This window comes from Gallus gallus, chromosome 1 (genome assembly GCF_016699485.2).
Source record: "Gallus gallus isolate bGalGal1 chromosome 1, bGalGal1.mat.broiler.GRCg7b, whole genome shotgun sequence".
In the NCBI taxonomy this organism is placed as follows: domain Eukaryota; kingdom Metazoa; phylum Chordata; class Aves; order Galliformes; family Phasianidae; genus Gallus; species Gallus gallus.
The window spans coordinates 135,379,619-135,401,981 of NC_052532.1; the positions used below are offsets into that span (position 1 = coordinate 135,379,619).

General features: G+C 44.2%; 1 protein-coding gene across 6 annotated transcripts in view; it reads left to right on the top strand.

Moving 5' to 3' along the window:
- The first annotated feature begins 11,182 nt into the window (after positions 1-11,182).
- Positions 11,183-22,363, top strand: part of NCK1 (NCK adaptor protein 1) — an 83,059-nt gene continuing 71,878 nt past the window's right edge. For 2 of the 6 annotated variants that reach the window (XM_040699199.2, XM_046941063.1), the window contains exons 1-2: positions 11,593-11,874; positions 13,466-13,558. The gene's annotated coding sequence lies outside the window, so the exon portion shown is untranslated. Of the gene's footprint in view, positions 11,286-11,592; positions 11,875-13,465; positions 13,559-15,905; positions 20,640-22,363 lie in introns of those variants that run through there. The other 4 variants (NM_001030814.2, XM_046941057.1, XM_046941073.1 and 1 more) reach the window with 3 other exon arrangements.

Consider the following 22,363-nt stretch of genomic DNA (forward strand, 5'->3'; position numbering starts at 1 on the left):
CACTTAGCAAGCAGAAAATGAATGGAAGTGTTATTAAACTCGTTTGTCAAAGCATTTGGATGGGGACATGTCCAATTCTCTGAAAAAAGGACACTAATAAGAACATCAAGCAGCAGAAAACAAACTTTGCAGGAGAAGTCTCATCTTCTAGTGATGCTCTGGCACACTGAGTCTTCTGAGCAGGTGGGATTAGCCTGGGATTCCTGTTTGACAGGGTCAGGGCATGGAAAGGAGTAAAGCAAGCCTTAAGCAAGCACAGGGCAGGGTTACTTCCTCCTTCCTTCCCTTCCCTTCCCTACACAGATTTAGGGTCAGTCACATTCCTCCCACTTCACTGTACCAGAGAATTTAGGGAAATTCATTCGCTAATCCTGTCCCCAGCCTCCCTCTTTTCTACGTGATCTTTCAATAATTTGGAGATATAGACTCTACCTCCCTCTCTGCACATGTTTTTTACTTTTCATTTTTACCAACAAAATGCTGCTCCCAAAGGATGATGCTTGATATTTCTTCATTAAATCCACTTCCAGCAAAAGTACATAAAGGATTTGTTCCTAATACTGGAGAATCTGTAAAATAAGACATTTGTGCTAGGTTTTTCCTTGTCTAAATATAGCTGTCAATTGAATCTGAAGAAATTAGCTGCTCAGATAACACAGCAAATGTTCCAGAAAACTGGGGAGGATGGGAAGGTTGGTTCTTCAGTCAGTCACACATCACAGACAAATACCTTGCTGCCAGCAGCCATGCAATGGTTTGGGGAAGTCCCTGAGGGGTCAGCAGCAGGGACAATGTGAGGGCAGTGACTCTACGTGACACTGCCTTGACTTCCTGATTGCATGAATGGAGCTCAGTGACTTGCTTAGGGCTGGACGTGATGAAAGGCCAGTATGACTAACAACAGGGTGTGTGCTGTTACAGTGCCAACACCCAACATGGCAGCTCCACACCTTCCTGTCTGACTCCAGGACACATGGCACGTGCCTGGGACCGTCCCCAATCCTGATGTCATGTCTGGGTCTCACTAGAGAGTCAGTGGGGATGGCCCTGCTGATGTGAGAAGGACGCGGACTGGGACAGAAGGATGGAGGCGTGAGCCATCCCCTCTTTCTCCTGAGCCGACTGTTTTGGTGACTGCATCTGCAGCCTCACACTGAGGCTCTGTGGAATGAAGAATGTTGGCAGAACTTTATTAAAAAAAGATGCATGAGTGTTTTCCTGAACATAGGCAGCTGTCCAAGTAGTGACATACGGCCTAGATGGCAGCTACTGGGGGATATGTCCGTACTAGATGCATTCCCTTCTAGCTCTGAATAAACTTTTCATACCAGAGTATAAACATTTATGATTTAATCTAGGAATTAGCCCCAGGGAAACCACAAATGTCTAGAGTAAAGTCTGCATTTGTTGCAGATAATCAATTGTTGGTCAGCAAATAATTAATCTGAACTAAAGAGGTCTCTTTAGTAAAGAGGGCTATACAGGCTGAACACACACAGCTTTGCACTGTTGCAGGAAAAGAACTGGGACAAAACGCAGCTCCAAAAGGGGCACACGGCTTCCTTATTTGTATCAGTGTAAGGAGGGAGCAGAGAGCTAACTGGCGTATGGCATACCTGCCCACCAGAAGGCAAGGGGCTGCCAGGCAAGGGCACACCAGCAGAGACACATGTAAACAACACTGCATTTGTCTGAGAGAAATCTACTGGCACATATATTCCCCAAACTGCTGGGTCTGATATGGTACCTTTAATTCTGTGATAGTTGCATGTAAACAAGTCTATCTTTTCACATATCTAATTAACACAAATAAAAGGCATATGCTGGAAGCGCCTTGAGATTACAGCTGAAAAGCCAGGTAGATTTGCTAGGTCTAATTTTAAATGATAGCAAAAGAGACACATAGGCCTATTTGAGACACAAATCATTTTCCATAAGTGTTGCTAAATAGACTTATGAAGAAGGAGGAGAAGAAAATGAAGAAGAATTGAAAAGAAAAAAAGGAAAAAGAAAAAAAGGGGAAAAAAGCAAAAAGAAAAAAAAGAGCAGTCATTTGACAGTTAATTCTTCAGCCATTTTCCTCTCTTTTTGAGCTGGCACTCCACGATAGCATTTCCATTATGTGCTGTCTCTGGTGTATTGCTATCAAAGCACACAGAATTTTCCCATTGAGTGGAAAATTGGCAAGGCCTTCTTGTTTACAACTGCAAAGGTAACAACTCTGATAAAGTAATGGTCACAATTATGCCACTTTTAGCCAAATTGTGAGGAAAATAACTTACCCTTCCGTTAGCCTGGCCTGTGGACCTGAGTGTGCTATTCTGAAAAACAAGGCTGATTTTGCTTTTCAGAGCATCAGCGCTCAGAGGGCTGTACTCACTTAGTGACTTCCTGACTCCAGCATATCAAAAACCAAAAGGGTTCCCTCTGCAATTGTTTGAGGTTTTTCACCGTAATGGGTGCTCTCAACAGACTCAGCTTTGGCAGAAGAGCGTGAGGCTGACTTGGAAGTTTCAGAGATATGAATACCAGGCCGTCAGCCACTGGTATTCATATCTCACGACTCCAAATAAGCACAGTTAAAATGTGATGGTGGAGTTATTTTTATTTATCTCCCAGTCGGAAGAAAAAAAAAAAAAAGCTTAGGAGTACACATGTTCTGCTTTGGGAGCAACAAACTTTATTTGTTGCCTTTTTTTTTTTTTTTTTCTCTGAAGAAAGTTAAGGCTAGAAAACCTAACTGAAGATGGGATTTGGGCTGTTCGGTCTCTAAGTAAAAAGCAAAAAGTATACACCATATTGTGTGACTCATGGCGAAACTGCAAGAGCAGATGAAATCAGTGAAAGCCATTTTTCTGTAAACAATTTCAAAGCTGTAGACACTGAGGTACATGGTAGCACAGTGTTAGGCACTCAGTAGGAGAGGATGTTGCTAAGGCAGGCCGTGCTACCATGGGGTATGCTGCACCGAGCAAAGAACCTCCTCGTCTGTAACATCTGTAGATCACTATGAACAGTGTCATCCAGACCCAAAGGCACAATACATTCCCTCTGGCTTGGCTAAACCCCAGGAATTCCTCTCCCGTGGGTATTTTGGTGGAGAGAGCCCGGTGACTGGGAGGTTTGGGGCAGGAATGGGGAGAATGCAACCACTCCCCGTTAGTGTTTATCCCACCCGCCCTCCCACGGAGCTCCAGAGTTGGCAACTAGCTACAGTCATACTGACAGGGATGTGGTGAGGCTGAGGGGGAGAAGGACCTCTGGTTCTCTGCAGGTTTCCCTCTGGGTGAATGAACCTCTGTGGGGTGCGGGGAGAGCACATGGGCTGTTGGCTGATTGAACTGTCAGGACCTACTGGTGTTGATATAAAGCAGATGAGCTGAAAGTTAAGTTGCTCCATTGTTTGCCCTGCAAGCTAGGGACCTCACCGACCAAGCCCCAGGAGAGCAGCAGGATGCTGTAGTGGCGAGCTCTGCAGAAAGCCTTCCAGCAGATCAAGATTAAGACACCAGATGAATGTTTGTGAGAAATGACTAATTTCACACGCATATAAATGTTGATGGGTAGGTAATTTAAAACTCAGAATAGAGCCTGCCAGTACTAGGTCAAACAGCTCCTCAACACATTGGACCATCACAACCTGATCTAGCGCCTGATCCAGTTGGGTGGCAGCCCTGCCCACAGCAGGGGGCTGGAACTAGATGATCTTCGAGGTGCCTTCCAACCCAAGCCATTCTATGATCGTATGATTCTATGGTTTTCTTTCTGGTGTTCTGAGGATGGCAGCAGCACAGTGTCTGGCCACCTGCTCCACAACCCTCCTGCCTGCCGGCAGACCCCACAATCATTGCTGAAGAGGGGTTTGGCACTGAGAGTGATGACATTTCAAACCAGGAATTTGCAAAACTATGAGGACCATTTGCCCGGCGTCGCCTATTTCTTGCCAGCAGCAGGATTTGTTCTGAAGAATGCTGTCAGCTTCTTCAGCTCGTCTGGGAGATGACATCGGCTCAGACGCACATCCAGATTCTTTTTGTTTAATATGCCCATGTAAGTTCATACACTGCAGATAAATACGCCTTAACTTACGTTAGCACAACACAAGTATGTGCCTAATGAGCAACAAAACTATAAATTCAACAGATCCACCCCATATTAAAAAAAATAAAATAAAAGGCACCTGATCCATATCAGCTGAGTGCTGGAATTTTCAACTAAATCTGAATTGACTGAGCCATGACTGAGTCACAGCACTGAAATGTACCACCTGTATGCAGCGCCCGCCATGCTTCACATCTACAAATTAGCCCTCCATCATCCTGGTGAACTATAATCACATAAAACACAGGAGCGCTAAATTGCCCGAGCTTTACCGACTAAGCTAAAGCTATAGAGCACTTCGGTGACAGTGACAGATAGAAAACAAAGCCAAGAACACTGATTTCTGAATTATTTCCCTTGTCTCTAGACAATACCTGTATGTAATAGAGATCAGCTAAAAGAATGGTGGTAAAGCAGATCTGAGGTTAGATATGCTCAACCATTTGCTATTGCCAGGCTGCTGTCTTTGCAGTAGCTGTTGAGAAATAGATTGGTTTAAAGCTAAGGAAGACAAAAAAAAAAAAAAAAAAAAACACAACAAAACAAACAAAAAAATAAAACCAACCAGAAAAAAAGAAACACATAACCATATCCTGCAACCTGATTATTTTATCAGCTCTTCTGTGACAACTAAAAATAAGCTTTCTCTTTCCCTAAACTAATGGACTGTACAGAGAATAAGGTCTACTTAAAACACAATCAAAATTCAAAATAAATCTTACTTTATCTTGATTTCAGTTAACAAACTGCATTTATCAATGTAACCATTGAACGTTTTCTGATTCTTTTCTGTATCACTTGCATTTGACTAGTGTTTTTTACATTGCTGCCTTGTATTCAGTTTTTCTATTATGAATAAACGTTCAGCAATTTAAATTATAACTGATGGAGTCACAGGACAATTTATCCCTCAGTCATGTTAGCTCCTTATACTATTTTTCTTTCAGCTAATTCTAATTTTAATTAGTTACGGCAGCAATTGATTGTACTGATGTACTATTCAATTAATTCCACAGTGGTGACTGGGGTTATTTGCTGAGTGACAGCCAAATACTGGAGCACAGAGTATTTTACAATAATTACCTACAAGTTCTACTGGAAACAGTGGTATATCATCTTGTATACCCAGATGACGACTTTAAAGTCACATCTGGTTACATTCACTTTGAGTGCTCCCCTGTGCAACAAACCCTGCTTAAAAACATCCTTGACAAAAGAGGTGACAGAAGTTACATTTTTATTATTTGGCCTTCCTCCGATCTTTTAAAATACATTTCTTAGCAGAAAACAAGGATGACCTCATTTGGTAAGTGTGGAAAACATAAATTCTGTAAGATGAAGAAAGAATTTTAAAAACATCCTGAAGTTTCCCATCAGAAGCAGGTGCCGTCTTGGTTCATCCATTATGTTTTAGCTCCTGCTGTTGCAGAGCATGTAGACGCGGGGAAAATCATACTTTCCACGATCAATTCACACCAATCGTCTTTTTGTCTTAATTCTGGATTGAAATGTAAAGTACAGACCGCAGCTTCATATTTTCTGAACCAGGCAAAGCAGATATGGTGATGACCTGTGTAGGCTGTAGGTGATGTTTGATGTGCGTAGGCCGAAGATCTGTGTAGACGACAGACTAGAATCTCATGTACCGACTGGTACCAATCTGCGTTACACATCCAAATACGAAACGCTGCATGAAGCTAAGCTTCACGCCAGCATGTAATAGCAGAAAACCCCTTTCAGTTTCTCACCTGATTCAGAATCGCCAGCTCAAGCATTCAAAAGTTCAGCCAGGACGCAAACCACAAAACTAATAAGTCCTGATTTAAAAGCACATTGATTTTTCTTTTAATGACAGGTTCCTAAGTTGATAGGAATCAGACTTTCAGGCTTCCCCTGGCAGCCATGGAGGGTGAAAACATTTTCTGAAAGTAGAGCTTCTTGCCTAACCTTATCTGTCTTGGTGCTTTAGGAGATACCAGGTGTCACATATGTTGATAGCAGTACTATGGCAACCAGTGATACATTTTTCAAAGGCAGTGGCTATGATTAGCCATCATAGTTCATAAGAGACATGGGAAGGCTGATAAGGACCTATTTTACTTCCTTCTCTGAAGTCAAATAGAGCACTGTGAACTTGTGAGACTCTGACACTGGCTAGAGCTCCAGTGGTGAAGTCACCTCCTGCACCTGGAGTTGGCCCTTAAGGATGTGGCCGGTGGTCCCTGAGGAAGCTGCAGTGGGAGCTCGGCAAAGGCCCACCAGGATAAGCCTCACCCTCCATCAGGAAGGATAAACGCCCATGTGCACCAAGAGGTAAAAGCTCCTTGCAAAGAAACAAACCTCTGTGCAATCTGTAAGACAGTCATGCAGCCTGCTGCGCTCTGAGGAAGGTGTAACCTGCTCTGTTTCGCTTCTGCTGCCTCTCCCCATGTGCTTTTCCCCTTGAGGAAGGGAATATCAGCATGCAGCCCTGAGCAAAGTCCAGCATGGGTAATTTAACTGCCAGCATCACCCACCTTGGCAGCGCTCTCCATGCCCTGCGTGGCTCTCGCTCAGCTCTCACGTTGCCCTGCCACGCGTCAGGGTTGCACTCCTACCTGGAGAAGTGGCTGGGAGATGCAGTGACCAGGTCTCCACAGCCTGCTTAGCAGCCAGCCCCGACAGGATTTGGTATTTAAATGCAAGGCAGAGATTACGCTGCAGAGTCAAGCCATTTAGCAGCAGCAATATTTTGAATTTCAGAACTATATGAAAGATCAGTTTTAACCTTTGAATAGAGTTCAAAACACATCCCTCAGCACACTTCCACTTTTAAATAAACGGGAGAATCAAGGGCCCTGACATTTCCAAAGCCCACAACACTGGATTGTTTTCCTTGCAGAAATACACTGATTCTTAGCAACTGTCTACAAAAGATAACAATAGAATTTGTCAAATAAAATGCGATCTGGTGATAGATTTAGCTGCAGTTTTACAGCACCTTTGGGTAGTTTTGGCCCATTGAATAGAAGAATTTGGATGCATTTTCAGCTCTGAGGACACGTTCTTCCCCTCAATGATTTTTTTGTAAATGTCATTGAAGATGCAGCAGTCATGTAGCAAGTGAGAAAAGCAGCTGTGTTACTGTCAGGCTGAATCAGAATCATTGTGCATATATACTTAAGTGACTCAGCAGTAACTAATTGAGTATTTGGGATCCATCCTCCATTGGTAGTGGTCATGTAATTTCCCTTCGTGTGCAGGGGATTCAAGCATATCATTTAAGCAGAAAGTATGTAGCAACAGAAACCCTTTTTTAAGTAGGTGATTTTTTTTTTTTTGAGAGAGAGAGAGAAAATACAGTGACTTTCAGTAATTTGAAATTGTAAGCTGGGAATTTTTCTGAAAGATGTTATAAAAATGAACCTTTTTTAAGATTAGAAGCAGAAGCCGCTTTGTTTTTTATTTTTTTCTGGAGTACCTCATGTGCCTTTACATCTCCATCTCTTAGTGACACAGTATTACAACACCACTTGTATATATGTAGTTTATTAAGACACAGAATCCTTTAAAAGAAGGTATTGGGAAGGAGGAGTAGTAATTTTTTAAAAGGGTATATTTATATTTAGATATATTTTCTCTGCAAGGAACTAACACAGAGAGGCAGAATGATGTCCATGTCTGAACTGAACAACACCGTTTTCCAGATTTTAACACATTTCTCCTTCTGATGTCCTCACACTGTTCTTCAGGTCATGTAGTAACTCAGAGTCCACAATGAACAGCCAGTTAGAAAAACTGAAGTGTCTGGGTAAAGAGTGAGCTGCTCGCACGGAACATGGAGGAAGCCTCGTCTCAGAGACAGCAATCACGTCCTCGCCACTCGGAGATGTAAATTTATTAGCATGTGTTAGATCTGTAAGATTGGAGACGGTGGTTGAGATTACAGCTGAGTTCTGGTCAAGGGGAACACAGCACTCTGCCGGGCAGCACAGGTAGCATGACATAAGGAATGGAAAATAGGGGATGTAAAAAAGAAAGACAGAGAGGAATGAAAGCAAAATGGAAAAAACAAAACAAAACAAAACAAAAAACCTTGGGTTTTTTTTTTTTTCAGCCTCTTGTGCAAATTACTGCTGTTATTGTGTCATTGCAAAGTAGGTGTCACACAACCTTTAGACCCATTGTTTGCATGTAACTCTATTCCAAGAGTGGTGTGAGGTATACTGTTTCTTTAACCAAGACGAAGAAACATCTTTCTATTTCTGAACCGTTTTTGCTTTTATTTTTACTATACAGTTATAGCCTTAGGCTGGGAGAAATATTCATGTTGTTCTCTCCTGTGTATATAGTTTCTAAGGACTGCACCACTCTTATGCATATGCAAAAGTATATGCTTTGCATATTTACTTCTTTATACAAAATAGCGTGCCCACCACATCATGTACTGCTTTCACGTCTGCGCATATCCCCCCAAATTTATCATCTTCTCATATTTAGAACATAATTCTCATTCGAATCACAAGCAGTCAGATCTTTTTAATAACAGTTATCCCAGAGATAACAGCTAATTATGATATTTCAAAAAGTGTACATTAATATTTCAGTAGGCTCAACATTTTGAAATACTACTCAAAGCAACATTATGGTCTCTTATGCTGGTGAAACAAAAGGATACTTTCAGCAGGCAATCAGAGCACCCTTCAACATACCACTCCAGTCCCTTTCTACAGTATCTTCTGTTTGCCATAAGCCACAGTTCGGCAAAACCAGCTTTAATGGATCTTTCTTAACGTAATTAAATATATTTAACAACAGAGTGCTTCAAAGTCCTTAAATTAGGCATTTGTCGGAAGACAACAAATTCATTCAAATCCCAGCTTTTCAAATGTTTTTCTTCCATAAATCCTATTAGCATTAATCTGCCAAAGCTAGGTGTGCTTCATCGTTTTTTTTTTTTTTTTTTTTTCCTGATACCTGGAAAGCTCTGAGCTCTACTGCCCATTTGTTATGTTGCTGCACACTTTTGGAGGTCGCATGTGGACCGGAGCCTCAGCACGGTCCTGCTGTCCTCCCTGCACAGCCTCAGCTCCATGGTGCTGCAGAACAAATGACAAAACGGGAGATTTTTTGTGTGATGCAATCTGCGGGGTGTGGCAAGAAGGGACAGAACCTAAGAAAAAAAAAGAAAGCCTAGAAAACGAATTGCGCACCATGAATGTAAACAAGAGCAGGAGTAAATCACCTCTCCATTATTCCTCCTGCAGCATATTTCATTCCAAGAACAAGAGACTCATATCTGTAAGTCCTTAAATAGGCAAACCTAGCTAAATTCAGCCTAAGACTCTGCAGGTCGAGGCCCAGAGGGAGGCTTGAGCAAGGCCTCACCTTACAGTGAGGCAGAGGCTACGAAGTAGAATGCTTATTTCTGTTCCTGGGACCCCAAATATTTCCCAGCTCTCAAAAGGCAGGGTCAGGTTATGGTTCAGAAAGGGAGATTAAAACTCCTCCAAATCAAAGTCAAATGTGCGCACGAAAGGAGTTGAAAAGAAAGGGGCTTTCTGTTCCTCCCTGAGGTGCACACTTAGTCTTTCGTGGAAGAAACAAGAGGCCACATTTTCCTTTCAGTTTTATCTAGCAGGCATTGAAAGGCAACCAAGGCTTCTGAAACCTTCAATTAAATGCTGAAAGAACCAGCAGAAGTTCACAAGGGGAAGAGGGAATTATTCACAGATTTCTAAATTATTTCAAACCAAAACACAGGAAAATCTCAGCATATGTGTTTTTGTAACTGGTTGAAAATCAGTATGAAGTTCTCTCCTTTAAGTTCTACATTAGTCAGGGAAACAAGACAGCATTTTGTCGGTACTGTTGAGTTTGCTTTGGGTTTGTGCATTTAATAACGAATAATGAGCTGGTAAAAGCCTAGACCAGCACTGGTAGAGCTCAAATCTCTTCTTTAAGAGAAGTTTATGTTGAAAAGTCAATTGTTTTACAATGTCTCAAAATGACTTCCTCTTGCAGCACTGATTTTTCCTTTTTTGAACTTCCTGACTGCTTCCACGAGGACAAACACTTCCAGTTCCCTATATGCCAGTGGCACAAAGATCCATTGTGGGTTAGCACAACTACTCTGCCCTTGTGAGGCCTCATCTGTAGTATCGTGCCCAGGTCTGGGGCCCCCAGCACAGGAGGGAGGTGGAGCTGTTGGAGTGGGTCCAGAGGAGGGACATGAAGATGGTCAGAGGGCTGGAGCACCTCTCCTACAAAGAAAGATTGAGGGAGCTGGGCTTGTTCAGCGTGGAGTAGGCTCCAGGGAGATCTCACTGCAGCCTTCCAGTGTTTGAAGGGAGCTTAAACAGGAGGGAGATCAACTTTTTACACTGTTTAATAGTGATTGGGCAAGTGGGAATGGCTTTAAACTAGAAGAGGGGAGATTTAGGTTAGACGTTAGAAGGAAATTCTTTACACAGAGGGTGGTGAGGCACTGGCACAGCTGCCCAGAGAAGCTGTGTTGCCCCATCCCTGGAGGCTCTCAAGGCCAGGTTGGATGGGACCCTGGGCAGCCTGAGCTGGTGGGGTACAGCCCTGCCCATGGCAGGGGATGGGGCTGGGTGGGCTGTGAGGTCCCTTCCAACCCCAGTTATTCTATTATTCTGTGACACAGGGCCCTGGCTGGAACTGGGTCCCTATGTCACACCATGACTTGACGAGGCCACAGGTTGAGTCGGTCCTTCATCCCACCACTGATTTCACTCCCAACACCAGCATTTGGCAGGTCATCTTGAAGCCTTTGCGGGAAATGCCGGCTTTGATCACTCAAGCCTGGCAAGGTTGCGGAAACCTCTTCCTGGAAGCATTCAAAGCCAGCCTGGATGGGGCTTTGAGCAACCTGATCTAGTGGGAAGTGTCCCAGCCGACAGTAGGGACTTGAAACTAGGTGATCTTAAACGTCCCTTTCAACCCAAACTGTTCTATGATTCTGTGCACAGAGTGGCACAGCAGCTTTCCAGAAGGGCACAATCTTGTGGCAGAAGGTTTCTGCTACGGGCAGAAAGCCAACAGCTCTGTAACTTCAGCACAAAGGCTGCCGAGGGCAGCTGAGATGCAGCCGTGCCTCACACCTGCCCATGGCACACAATTTAGCTATAAGGGGCTGAGGGGGGCGGTTTCCACGCCAGATGCCTTCTCTACGTGGACAGCAGGTAACGGCCCCAGCAGCAGCAACACCACAAGCGGGCTCCCCCCATTTCTTTGAGCACTTTCCCTGGGCTCTCGCGGTCAGGAGACCCGGGAGGCACCCCCAGGCCCCGACCGGGCCGGGCCTTCCTGCAGCGGGGGGTGGGGGAAGGAAGGGCGGGGGCGGGCGGAGGAAGCGGCGGCACTCCCGGAGCGCGAGGGGGAGCCCGGGGAGCTCCTCCCGCGCGATCCCGGCAGCGGCAGCGGCAGGAAGGGCAGGGCGGGGGCGGGGGCTGTGCGGTGGGGGGGACGGGCGGTCGATCGGGCGGAGGAGGGGCCGGGGCCGCCGCCGGCTGAGGGAGGCACGGAGCGGAGCCGCCGAGGGCCGGGGCCTTGGACGCGTCCGGAGGAGGAAGAGGAAGGGGGGGAGCCGGCCCCTCTCGGAGCACGCAGCCCGCATCCGCCTGTGGAAGGGAAGAGGAAAGCGGAGGGGGGGAGCGAGCGAGCGGGTACCGCCGCCGAGGAGACAAAGAAGCGGAGCCCGCCCGGGCTGGGAGCCTCCCCGCGCTGCTCCGCTCCGCCCCGCCCCGCTCCCACCGGCCGGGCCGGGCCGAGGTGAGCGCGCCCCGCGGGAGGGCGGGACGGGGCCGCCGCAAACTTGTGGCGGCCGTCGGGGGCGGCCGGTGGGGGCAGGGCGGCGGGGGGAAGGGAGGGGAGCGGCGGGGGGCACCTGGGTGGGGGCTCCCTGGGGAGGGGGCAGGTGGCGGCACGGGGTGGCGAGGGAAGGGGCCCGGCGGGCGCCTGACAGCCGCCGCTTTGTGTCAGCGCGGGGAGAGCGGCACAAAGGAGAAGTTGGCCCGGGGAGGCGGAGGGGTCCCTCGCAGCCGGGGCACGGCCGGAAAGTTTTCCGGTGGGGGCGGTGTGCGGGGCGGCGCTGCGGGCCCGGGCTGCCCCGGGGGCCGCGGGGAATATTCTGGTAAGCGGCCGCCGAGCCCCTGCGGAGGGGTAAAATCGGGGGTTTTCTCGGGCAGTGCCGCCCAAACGGCATCAAGCTGTAAAAAAAAAAAAAAAAAAAGAAAAAAGAAGAAAAAAAAAAAAAAGAAAAAGTTGGATGACACGTTGCGTGCCCAGGAAGCGCGTCTCGGGGGGTTGGGGTGGGAATTGGCCCTTCCTCCCCTCGCCGTGCCCGATGTAGGAAGCTGCCCGAGCACGGGTAACTGCCAGTCATCTGTGGAGTTTGCCTCCTCGGCTCCGCTAGCTCGGGGTTTTTTACAGCTTTATGGCTCGCTGTGTGCATCAGAGTTATTCTGTGAATTAACTCAACGTTGCCGTGCTCTTTTGTTAGCTCCAAACTTGAGCGAACTCCGTTCCTTTTGTGTGCGGTGAAGTGATGTGTGCTCCCGAGAAAGTGCTGTTGCGGCCGCGCGTTCTGTGTGGGTTCCTCACATGAAACACGCCGGTGCCCTTTATAAAAACAAACCTCCGTGGCCCACCCTGTGCATGGCTTATGTCATCTGGAGCCGGGCATAGGCATGGAGGCATTCGAAAGGGCAGAGCTCATGCAGGGCTTCTTTCTGAAAGCGTTTCTGCCCCTGCTTGTCAGCGTCAGTACCACAGAGATGTTTGTGGTACCGTGTGTGTGTTTGTAGTACTAGAGCTGGAGCGAAATCACTTTGAAACTCACAGATACTGGTATTTTTCAGCTCTGGAATTGAAGTTGAGTGTCCCACCCTGGTCGACATCAGCAGCCATGTCCTCATCTCTGACTTTCTCCTTGAAACTTAGCCAGACGATGTTGCTTTCGGGAGCAGTGCATAAATGCAGACATAGGAGGCACCTGTAGTGCTAAGACTACAGTTGTAATTAGCAAATATCTGTATGTAGGCCATGAAGCAGATCTGGGCTCATTATACCATCAGCTCTCCTTGCAGTTGTTCTGTCAGTGCATGGTTAGCTGCCGTATGAGCCTTTTACCTCTGCAAAATAGTATTTCCAATTGCTGTTACAATACGGCGGTCTGCAAAATCTCTTTTGCTGTGTCCCTTCAAAAACAGAAGCAGAGTTAGTCCATGGTTGTCTGGACAGTCCCTTATGTTATGTCCTTACTGTTAAATACATGATAAATTCAAAACTCTAGCCTTTGCCTTGCTTCTGTGTTGGAAAGCGAGCTCATTCCTTTTCTCCTCTTCCTCTGTTTTCTCCCTAGTTTCTTGCCTGGCTGTGTGATAGCGTTAAGGAAAGGTGCTTGCGCTCATACGTGTCACCTCACATCTACTATGTGCTAAAGAAGAGGGACAAGGTCAGCAGCATCTGCTTTGTTTCCAGGCTTTGCTTTTTTTTTTTCCCTTTCCTTTTTTTTTTTTTTTTTGGATGTGTGTGTGGCTGCTGACATGTTATTCCCTTGCTCACAGTGCTCCTGGCTTTCCTCGGTAATAACTATAACATTAGGGAAGAGATGTTTGGATAGTGCAGTTTGCTGGTTGTTGCCTTGCCATGAGCAGAAAAGCTGCTCCAGACTCGCAGAAGCAAGTGCTCTTCACTTTATACTTGCGACAGGTTCGCAATCAAACCCAAGATGTCTTTGAATCTGAAGGCTACGTATGTTCTAGGAGATGCTTTCTGTTTGTGCCAGGGATCTTGGGGTGTCTCCACCATGGCTGTTCCCCTCCCATTCTTCTCCACTGTGCTCTCAGAAAGGGGGATGGTGGAGGGAAAGCGTGGATGAAAGTGAGGTGCTGCTAGGTTGGCGTGGTCAGATGTGTGGCAAGGTGCTGGACACGCTGTTCAGATGAAGTAGGTCATCTTGCATGTTGGAGAGGCTGTGTGGAGAGCTGAGGCTCTCTGCAGGCAAGCTGCTATCTGTTTCTGCTTGAAACAATAAACTTTTGGACAATATGCTTTATCCTTGTGTTTACTAGGTGTACAGAAACGTTGCTAAACAGTAGCGTCCACATGGTGAGACTTCTCCAGCCCCTGAAAGTCAGGTATCCTTAATAGTTCCTGAATTGGAAGGCCTTCACGGGAAGTGGGGACTTGTGCTGTGGCAGATAGCGTTGTTGTTTCTTCCTCTTAAAGCATACAAATGATGCCTATACGATTAATTTAACCAGCAGGCTGTTGTACAGTCCTCTGAAAAAGATGCTGCATGTGATCCTGGTGACTTCTCCCTTTTGAAAAATGCCTTTTCTGTTCGTTTTGCTTTGCAAAGTTATGAAGATTGGCCCAGGTGTACTTAGCTTTTTTCTATTTGAAGTAGTCGCGTTGAATCTGCAAGAAAAAAAACTCAATTAGACCCATTAGAAATCGTAACTTAGTCATCTGTGTTCTGCCCAATTAAACTGTTGCTCTGTTCAGTGGTGGGTTAAGTGATTCTTCCAAGTGTGAAGTTGTTGGGTTTTTTTTTTTTTCCTAGAGTAATCTTTTATTCCCCATCATAAGGATTCTTAATTATTTCATAAATGCTAATGAAATGAGTAAATTGGAAGTGCACTGAGATACAAAACACGTAATTTTATTTTCTGTTGAGTACATGTGACACATCAAATGAGTTTGCCTCTCACTGTTAACAAAGTGAATTTGTGTTTTAATATCAGTGTACTGATGGGCAGTGAGGTGGCTTGGCAGGGTATGTTTTTATTGTTAATGTTAGGAACTCGGATGCTAAGGAATAAATCTCGATTAGAGAATAGCAACTGGTTGCATTTAAAATTATTGCAGGTTTTGTAGGGTAACCCACTGTCAGTGGGGTTTCAGAAATACTAACGTTGAAAAAACCATCTTTTAGAACGGATGCTGAGACGTGACGGTGTATCCAGTGTATGTTCAAAGTGATAGGAACTGCCCGTGTGGCTTAGAGGCTTTCTCACTCTGTAGGTTTGTTGTGCTGCTTCTGGTCCTGATCTCATTAACAAGTGTTAATATGGTGACTTGTAGCTAATATTGATTACTCCGCGAAGCAGACAGTGGGATGAACGTACTGGGGCTTGTGATAGATACCTGAATTTATATGTGTATTAAAAAAATGTTGCTTCTCTCTTACAACACTCTTACAATACTCTTATGACAGGGTAGTGCAAAATGAATGCAGTGTAGGTGTGTTTTTAGTCTAAGCTGGAGAAACTCAATCCAGGTTTACTCGTTCTTAACTCATTTAAGTTATTGTCTGCAGAGTATGTGCAGTTCTATTGATTGGTGTGAAAACAGATGTTGAGATACACCACCAGTAAAGGATTGCTGAAACTTTATTGTAGTAAACCTGGTATATTTAACGTGTTTACAAAAGCAGACAGTCTCCTTTATTAAAAAAAATAAAAAAAAAAGAAAGACATATGAATTTTAAATACTTTTTTAGAATGATTTAGGAACCCAAATATAGCTGGATGGTAACTCATTACCGTGATGTTTCAGCAGGTTGTGCTGTTTCGACAGGTAGGATGTTCTCTTCTCTCACATCAGCAGATGCCTAAAGCCTCGAGTCTGCTTGTGTGCAGATCATGTTTGCACATTTTAGCCAAAATGCATCAATAATAAAAAATAATTGAGCAGAGAGATTACTGTAGATGATTACTGTACGACGTGATTATTATTTCTTTGGTGGAAAGACAAGTTTTGCTTTCTGCCCTTTTTACGGTTCTTTTGTGTTCTAGAAGTGTGTTCACTGTGGGGCCTGAATAAGGAGGAACTGCAGAGATATGAAAGCAGATAGCACAGCCTGCTTACATCTGGTGCCTCTCTTCCCAAAGCAGGTGCACTGAGTCCCTTCCTACTAGGGTGCCAGCAGCTGCTGTAGGCCTCTCTTGGCTGTCTTTGTCCAGGTTACACTGGATCAGCTCGATGCAAATCTGGGGTAGCAGTCAGACTGCAAGGCGGTGGGAGGAGGGTTAGCAGAAAGGGACTTTCTGCTTTTGCTGGGGTGAGCGGGTGTTCTGCTAGCAGGGCTGTGTTTAAAAAATACGCTCGGTGGGATTTTGTTTTCCTTTTTTTTTAGTGCTTTTTTGTGTTTTAAAGAAAATGAACGGGAGTAAGCTGTTAAAAATGAGTTCAGTTCTCTTGTGTTGTTTTTTTTTTTTAATTCTTAAAGAATAGTCATTGAGCACAGAAATTTTCCTTCAGAATTAGAATAGACCACTGCAGGGTAGGCAGCTTTTGGAAGGGAGTGGAGTTGATTAAGTATTCAAAATGTAAGTTAAATATATGGGTGTAAATAGAAAATTTTCTAACTTATCCTTGTCAAATTTAGGTTGAATACTAATGGCCTGGGTTGAAAAGGACCTCAAAGATCATCTAGTTTCAACCCCCCTGCTATGTGCAGGGTCACCAACCACCAGACCAGGCTGCCCAGAGCCACATCCAGCCTGGCCTTGAATGCCTCCAGGGATGGGGCATCCACAACCTCCTTGGGCAACCTGTTCACCTCCTAATATCTAACCTTAACCTCCCCTGTCTCAGTTTAAAACCATTCCCCTTTGTCCTATCACTATCCACCCTTGTAAACAGCTGTTTCCCCTCCTGTTTATTTGCTCCCTTCAAGTAATGGAAGGCTGCAATGAGGTCTCCCTGGAGCTTTCTTTTCTCCAAGCTAAACAAACCCAGTTCCCTCAATCTTTCCTCATAAGGGAGGTGCTCCAGCCCTCTGATCATCACAGTACTTGAACAAAGTAATCCTTTTTTTTTGTGTACTGATTACATTTTACTTAACTATATTGTAAAACGGTCCCTTCACAGACTTAGGACAGAAGAGAAACAATAAATCCAACTTGAACATATTCTACCCGTGGAGGGTTAAATTGGTGTGTTACTCTGAATTTCTTCAGGGCATTCTGGACTAATCAAACGTTTTAAGGAACAGCAATAAATTAAGCCTCCTGTTTATCAAAGCCTGGCACTGATAACAACGGAGAGGGATTCCAGCTATTGATCGGCATGACCTGGTTTTAATGCACTGGGAGCACCTTCAGTGTAGCATACCGTGTCTGTATTTTTCCTTCCTGTTCTCATAATAGCAGTGTATTCGTTACGTCTGTTTTCTTCTGCACCCATTATGTGTCCTAAGTTGGCTTCCAGTGCCATCGTGGGCTGCTCCAGATGAAGTCACTTCTGATTTGACATCCTACTGATGCTGTGGATGCCGCCGAGGAAAGTATTTTTGAACCTTGTAATGCAGAGGGAAGGATACATGGCTGTATGGTATGTTCTTGTGCTGAGTTGTGATAGCTGTCATGACAACAAATCACATGTTCATTTCCTTGAATGGATGGTGTGCCTCCAAACATACAAAGAGTGTTATCAAATTTGACAGGTCTGGAATGATGACATGCCGGGGAACCCGGGGGCTTGGGCTGAATGAATGTTGCGCCTGGCTTCACAAAACCTATTGCTGGTTCGTTCAGGTAGAAAAACAGATGCCCCTTCAGGCTTTGTTTCTTGTTTCTCTGTGCTTTTTTTTTTTTTTTAATTTGGTTTGGTGTTTTTTGAAGAGTTACTTGGGAATTTCAGACAGAGTTTGTGAGATGAACAGAAGAAAAAAAAAAAGCATATGTAGCCTTTGTGCAGTCACTTGAAAGATCCCTATGTTTTGAATTCTTCCAGTGTTTTTAGTGAGAGCTTCAGGAAACCCAGAAGGACGAGTGTCCAGTATTCTCTAGGTCAAGAACAGGCACTTTATTTACTGTTTGCTTTCTTCAATTTTTGTTCCTGCTGTCCATCAGTAAGCGTGCTAACACCGCTGTGTTGGTTCTGCCGTGGAGAGCAGGGCGGGGAGCAGCTCGCAGCTGTAGAGATGTTCTGGGAGCGGGGATGGCGGCACAGATGTTTTATTTGTTCTATTTTTGGCCTTGGCTGCTGCTTATTCATAAAGTTACACTTTCGGTTGGACAGCTGGATTCGGTCTAACCAGACTCCAGAAATCTTGTAAGGTTGAATACAAACCTGTAAATACTGACTTTCTGTATTTTGTATGGGAATGTTGCCCTGGGTTATAACCCTTAAGATTCTATCATTGTCTGACTCAGGTGGTGTCCAGCAGCAGATTTAATGAATGGCAGATTTCTTCTTTCTTAATTCTTTTTATTTTGAGCTGTGCTTTATTTTTGTTAGCAACACTCACTGTGCCTGTGCCACAAATTAATTACAAGTTAGCGTAATTTAGCTGCTGAAAAAAGTATCATTTTTGTGTCCTTAGTCCTTCCTACCAGAGCTCCGTGGGATCCTGTTGATGCAGTGCCTTTAGTCCTGTAAGCTCACACATAGCATTTTTCCCACTGTGTATTGAAAAGTTGTGAAAGTCCATGCTATTTTTGGCGCTTTGTGGTTTTAATTAAGTGTGTTTTTGTTCCAGTCATAAAAGAAATTGGCTACAGTATATCTTGCTTAAATTTGTTTTCCTTTAATCATTACACGTTGAATACAAAAATATGTAGATTTTTACATCAAAAGAGAGTGTAAGGCATTTAGACTATAAACATCACCTAGACTATAAACTTCACCTTTTCAGAGGAAAGACTGAAAGAAAAAATTGATGATTGGTATCCTGCCTTTAAGTTTGTTGGCTGTGTTTCTGCTAGTGCTGCGGGGATAACAGAAATCATTATATTGTGGACTATTCATAAATTCACACTGTTTTGAATTCCATTTAATTCAAATAGAGAGAGAAGTTAATGCTAATATCCCAAATAATTAATGCTATAATAAAGGATCTGCCTTCCACTTGACACTGAATGACTTATGTTCTGTTACATCAAAAGACTTAAATCACTTTGAGCATTCAATATTAAAAATCCAGTTCATGAATATTAGAAATTTAATCAGATATCTCAGTAAGGACTGTGTGGATTGTATTGGGCTTAAACGTGGGTAATAATAAAGCTTGTGTTTAGTGCGAGTATCAAAATATGACACATCATTTTTATGAGCTCTGAGGCTCTTAAGGGATGCATGGGGAATCATAATGAACTGAAATGTTACAGACCTCCTGTAATGGGGATCTGCTGCAGTCTGAGTAGTGTTGTTATTGGGGGCTCTCTGTGCCTTCTGTTGTTAGCTCTGCCTTGTAGTGACAGTTGTGTCCCACTATGATCTTCTCCATTTTTGCTGACCTGAGATCCTGTATGTCTACTCAGTTCAGATATTCCTTTCATCTGCTTGGAGTATCAGGAAGATTGGTTGTTCTGGCTCTCTCAAAGCCAGTCTGGATGTGGCTCTGGGCAGCCTGGTCTAGTGGTTGGCAACTGTGCACATAGCAGGGGGATTGAAACTAGATGATCGTTGTGGTCCTTTTCAACCCAGGCCATTCTATGATTCTTTGTCTTTGGTTTTGTATCCCAGCTTCCCTGCTGTTACTGTGATCCTGTGAAAGTGCAGGTATGTGCTTAACTGCTGCTAGTGGTCTTACTGCAATGCATGTCACTATCTACAAAAAACAAAGCTAAGCCTGGAAGTGTCTTCTCAAACAAGAACCAAAATGGCTTTGCTGGTCAGCTATTTGTTAGCTATATATTTCTCAACTTGTCCAGACAAGTACGCTAAATTGCATGCTGAACTTCTGTCTGCAGTGTTACATAGCCAGCTTACTTCTACAGGCACAAACCTATTCATTGTGTATGACCTTACTCTAAGAAGTTACCTGAAATCGGTGGGACTGCTGGTAGGTTAGCCTTGTTTAACACATGATAGTACTGAGATACAAAAGAACAGAAATAGATCAAGCAGGAGTTGATAGAATGTCTGCTGAAGGTAATGGACATAGGAAGTTCCTCATGGGTGAGAAGGGATAGTTTAGTTTTGTATTTAATTTTAAAACGTGGAAACCTAGAATTTAAAGCAGAAAAAGATAATGTATGGAAGCAGATGTTAAAAATACAATGCAAGAAAAGCCCTCAAATGTAATGAGGATTATAACGTCTGTTTTGGAAGAAACAAGATGATATGTGTTAGTGCAGGCCATTGAAATAACCTGTTTTTATAATTCTTTACCTATGTTTTAACTATAATACGGTGTCTAATGGTGTAACTAGACTTAGTTTCTGTGATAAATACATACTCAGGTTGTTCTTGTGATTGTTGTTGTTGTTGTTCTATTCTTTGATTTTTCTTGCTTCTGGATGGATAATTCCAGTGGTCACGTGGTTGGGCAGTTGGATTCCTTTGAGATAATGCAGCCTCCGTACTCATAGCTGAGGGGTGATACTGTGTGTGACTGCAAATTGTGGTATCTGAATTAATGAACATTGTCTTACTCTGCAGAAACGGCATACGTACTATGACTAAGTGTGCACAACATTAGAAGCAGCTTGGTATTCAGTAGATTATACAGTGTGATTTGCAGCGTTACATTCTTCAAAGATTGAAATGCTGAGTTGGATGTCAACAAAGAGTGGATGCGGGTGAGTCAAGGGTAATTTTTCTGATAGTTCAGGTAGAGCACCTGTTGCTGTATTATCAGTCACTTCAGTTATGAAGGCTCTAGGAGGGAGTTGTGTTGCAGGGAGTGCGTTCACTCAGAATGGTTTCTGTTTTTTGCATCCAGGTCAAAATGCTTAGGCATTTCAAACCAGAATCGCTTGGATAATACTTCTATTATACGCACACGCATCGGGTATGTCAGAATATGAGTGTTACAGGCTAATTCAGTAATACTGTAGTTGTTTCTAAGATTCTGTGAAAAATTGAAATCCTAATTTCCAGTCAGTCATAAAACATTTCCACAGTTGCCCTATATGCCGTGTTTTAAGAGTAATATTTAAAAATGGAGTTAAAATGCATTTTAGATGAAACTCATCAGATCTTAATTATAAGTATGCAAGCATGATTATGTTTTCATCTTACTTTACCCGCACTTTCTGCTGTGTCTTGAGCTAGCTGTAGAAAGAGAGCACGTTTTTGAGATGCAAATACCAGGCTGAGAAGGTGTACCCTTTTCATTAAAGCAATTGTCAAGTAGCTGGTGATTGTAAAGCCTTTCTTGCTATTAGCTGTGTAAAGAACTACTTGGCATTTCTAGTTCCAGGTGCAGCTGGCAGTTGAAAAATTGTTTTTCTTTATACGACCAAGATGTTTTTGACAAAGGAGCAATTAGGAGTGAGTAACTGTATGACTGCTGCGTGCCACCTCTGTCTCCTGAGCTCACGTAGGAGGTGTCTGTGAAAGCCCAGGGCAGGGCTTGTAAACCGTGAGCCGTTCAGAACCCACGAACATGAAATGTACTGTCATGCAGCTTCAGCTGCCACCCACCAGCTCTCATCCAAGAAAGCAGGAGCAGGGAGCAAATCTCATGGCAAATCTCACGTTGCCTTTCAGTTCTGTGACTTTTTACTTCCTTCTTTTCTGTTTTATGGCTTTTGTGCGTAGTTATGATTGGGAACAGCCTTGACAGTGACTGGATGTATTTTTGGGTTGTCTGTAATCAAGTCATAGGATAGAACTGTTTTAGGAATTAAAAAAAGTCTTAGATAAAACTAAAAAAAAAAAACCCCAAACCCAAAAAACCTCCTATGCTTGTATAATTACACTCATTTAGGTCTAAAACGAGCAAGACTGGACTCAAGCACTGCAGTTGAAAATCATGTACAGAAATACAGTGGGCGAGGTCTCGGAACTGAGCACAGTTTATCCGCACTTCTGAACTCATGGTTACAACACTTCTGTAGAATTGTTTTCAACTCTTTAACGTGTTCTGGCATCGCGCTAGGATATCGGGTTGGGCTCAGCTGGAAGGTGGGTTCCCGGCACGTTTCAGTCAATAAATGCTTTTCTGCAACTAAAAAGAAGCGTTTTCACATTGAGAAAAATCGTAATGTTTTACCTTGGTTTTGCATCGTTTGCAATGAACTGCATTAAAGTGCTGTACACTAGCAGAAAGCTGAAATGAAGGCTTCATTTTGCAGCGGTCCCGGGGAGCAGTCTGTGTGGCTCCGCAGCTGCAGCGCAAGCATGGTGATAGGACATTGACTTTGCTTCTGTCCCCTGCAGAACTCCTGCAGCCCCTCGGCTCAACCCCTCTTTGAGAGCGTCTGTGCGTGCCTCCTGCCCCCCACCTCCCTCCTGTTTCCTTTGCAGTACCACGTGGGTGCTGGGCATTGCCTTAGAAATGCATGTGTTCAGATGAATA